This window comes from Geospiza fortis, unplaced genomic scaffold (genome assembly GCF_000277835.1).
Source record: "Geospiza fortis unplaced genomic scaffold, GeoFor_1.0 scaffold112, whole genome shotgun sequence".
Taxonomy (NCBI): domain Eukaryota; kingdom Metazoa; phylum Chordata; class Aves; order Passeriformes; family Thraupidae; genus Geospiza; species Geospiza fortis.
Genome location: NW_005054298.1, coordinates 719,230 through 723,014, shown reverse-complemented (window position 1 = coordinate 723,014; position 3,785 = coordinate 719,230).

Below are 3,785 nucleotides of genomic sequence, written 5' to 3'. Positions count from 1 at the left end.
GGCCTGTAACACCTCCAGCTCCTGCAATCAGCCCTTTAGGATCTTCCTGAGCAGGAGTCTGTACCCTGAGCAGTGGTTTTGTGTGTGTTTTCAGGGTTTTTGTTTCACTTCAATAGCCACTGATGGTGATTTAAAAATCTATTCATGCTTTTGGCCTCCGCAATCTCCTGCGGCAGCGCATTCCAAAATTTAATTCCGTGCTATTTAAGAACACTCCACGTTTGCATACTGCCTGGTTCTTGTGTATGAAAAAGGATGAAAAATGATGTTCTGTGCACCTTTCCCACACTATTCATGAATTCAGAGGCTCCCCCCATAACTCTGCATTTCGTGTTCTCATTGCAGAGTGGAAAAATCCTAAAGAATTCAATCTCTCCTCACAGAGCAGTTGCTCCATAATTTTGATCACTGTGTGTGCTCACTGTGACATCTCAAGTTACTGTCTAAACTTTGCAAGACCACGGGACTGGTTTAAATAAACCACAGCTTTGCTGGAAATCAGAATTACAGTTAAAAAGCAAATTATAATCACAGCCAAAAACATTGTTAGAAGTTGTCCCTTTTATAAATACAGGGCAAAAGCAACACAAGTGACTAACAGTGTTGTCATGTGAGGTGTTGGTCCAAAGGTCTCTCATAAAAAAGTCTAAGTTATAAAAAGACTTTTTATGGCATATAAAGTCATAAAAAGATTCTCACTCACACATGAGAAGGATGCTGCCCTTATCTGTAACCAGGGAAAAGCAGCAGCTCCAGACAGGTAAACTCTGGGCAGTGGGAGGGTACAAATTCCCAGTGGAGAAATACCCCAGGGAGAACACGGGGCAGTAAATCAGCCCCTGGGCTAAGGAGATCTCAGACAGGCAAAAAGCAGCAAGCTGGAACAGCTGTGCCCCAGGAAATGCAGAACAAATGGATTTGCCACCTCCTGACTCCAGGGATCCCAGTACCTCTGGAGAGAACAGCAGGGGCAAGCAGGGAAATTGGGAATTGTAATTGGATTTGCTGAACAAGTTAGAAACATCCAAATTGCTGCTTCATTTCAGTGCTAAATGTGTTTTGCTCAGAAAGGAGGGTAGAGATGACTGAAATTAACAGAACTCTGCAAAATAAAATAGGTAGGATGGGTCTTTAAAAAAAATTAAATAGGGTCTTTAGCATGGAGATGGAAAGTGAGAGGGGCTGAGCAGAACAATTCCTACAGGGATGATGAGCTGACCATGGCCAGTGCACATCCTGCAGCACCCAGGGCAAATTCCACTGGCACTGTGCTGGGAGTAGAACAGGGGTGAGAATTCAGCTTGCCCAAATTACAGCCCATAATAAGATACATTTGGGGTTCAGCTGACAGACTGGATTAAAAGATCACTGCCTGGCTGGAGGTGTCTGCATTGCCACCTTTATTGTCCCTAAAACCTGTCACAACCTCTCTGTCACATATTTCCAGGTAAATGGTCTCTGATCCATCCAGGGCACAAAGATCCAAGGTCCCATATCAATGGGAATGATATCAATTATATTATTTGGAATTGTATCAATGACATAATCAATCAATACACTTCCAATATGTCAATAACTCACTTTAACCTCAGCCATTTGACAGAACTGTATTAAGAAACTCTATGTGAAGTTTTTCATGAGTTTTTCCATTGTTAACATCTCCTGTATAACTCAAGGCCACAACTGGCAATTTGGTTTTTGTTAAATTAGAACTTCTTTTCATTACAAAGAAAATTTTTCTTGAAAAGCTTTCTTAGAGTTTGAAAAAAAAAATTAAATTGTGTTTTTAAATCCTGACATGAAAAACTCAAAAATCCTTGAACAGTTCAAATTCATAAACTGAAGTAAACTTTGAAAATGCACAAAGGGGTTTATTCCAGATTGGCACATATGTTAGAGGAAATTAGGATTTATTTATGATAATGAAATTAATTTTAAAAAAGGCAAGAAGAGGAGGGACTCAGTACTAAATTTACTGACATCTTTTTCAAAGTGTTCTCATAGAAATATCCAGTTCCAATCAATTTTACTGTAACTGTTTTCAAGAAGGATGTTTGATGAGTGTAAGTACATTTAGACACCAAAATTATTTATTTTCATGTTTATCAAAACCAATATTCAGGATTTAACAAGTCTCTAAAATAGCAGAGTCAGTTAAGTAATAAAATTGATCATAAAAGTTTATTAATTTGCAGTTGTGATCAGGAAATGGGATTCAAATGAACCAGCTTAAATTAATTTCAAATCTTCTCTTGCCCAACCATTAAATAAATTTTTAATGTGTCTAAAAGACTGTAAGTATTAGGATATGACAAAAAAATTCAAGCTGAGCATTTCTGTCTACCAGCAGTACATATTTCAGAATTGAAATTCTCCTTTCCTCTTCTATTCTCCCATTTTAAGCAGAAATCACAGCTGAAAACAGCTGAGTCAAATGTATTTTATTTGGTCTGTAATGAGCATTTTTCAATGCTTCCCTGACTGTTCCCAATAAATTACTTTGTAATTAGACCACTGAATTTGGAGTTGATTTGCCAATGTCTGTGTGGATCATGGGACATTGTGTTTTTTATCAAAATTGCCTGAGATGAGGAGCACAGCAGGTTTCTGTTGCTGTGTCTTCTGAATTCAGGTGAGGTGGAATCCTTAAACGTTATCAAAGCACTCCCAGTTTGCTTTGAAATCCAAGCAACCTAAAAATAGGCTGAAAAAGCTTCTGGAAGAAGGAAAGTGTGGAGTAAACTTATTTCAAAACAGACTTTTCCCAGCAGAACAAATAATCTCTAAGGCAGGAGATGAGTGATGTGAAAAAGGATGATGTGCCATTAAAAAATCTTTATACTAAACAAGGTGCCTTGTGAAAGTATCCTTTTTCTCTTATAAAAGACACAGGGGTTGAAAATAATCAGTTCTGCCAATGATAACCTATTCTTAAATTCTATTTACTTGCTGTGTATGCTATCATTGTTTACTTGAAGTGGCTTATAAAGCTGCCTGACAAAAAATAGCATTATAATATTAAATTAGTAATTGATCAGCAGATAAATGGGATTTTCTTCTCCTCAGATTGCCACTGACTTTGGACCAGATGAAGCTGTGCTGGATTTATTACAAGAAAGATTGTGGGAACTCTGAGGTTCCAAAAGCTTCCCAACATGGGGAGTTCTGTGTCCCATGTCCCAGAACCTGCTGGGTGCATCAGTTTTGTGACTTCAGAGGGGTACTGAGGTGACCCCATCCCATTAATTCCACTTGCTCTTCCTCATTTTTGGGGTGAGGATGATTGCTGTGCTTCCCAGGCAGTGCTAATAGTCCCTTCCTAAATAATCCCACGGAGGCAGACGAGGAGAAGAGGAGCAGCATTAATCAGAGGGAGCTGAAATGAGTAGAATTAGCACAAAATAGTCCAAAATAGAAAAGCTCTAGACCACAAGATGAGACTTGTTTCATTAGCTATAAGTAGCACCATGTGTAGGAGCATATAAAGTGTGGCTACATTTCAAATATAAAAATATTACCATGAGGCTTCTCCCTCCCACTCTATTATACTCTCCAAGAGAAAAGAGAGTAGGTAGACAATGAAATTCTTAGTTCACTGCCAAGAATTCCAGTGCAAACAAATTATCAAGAGAATCAGGTAAGAATAATGATGTGATATTGATAGAGAAAGCAGGAACTCCGTATAAATTAAAGTTTAAAATAAACTGTAGGAGTGACAGAAGGAAAAGGTAAAGGCAGGCAGAGAGGAATCTCAGTATTTTGAGAGAGGGAAGGGATGGACACAG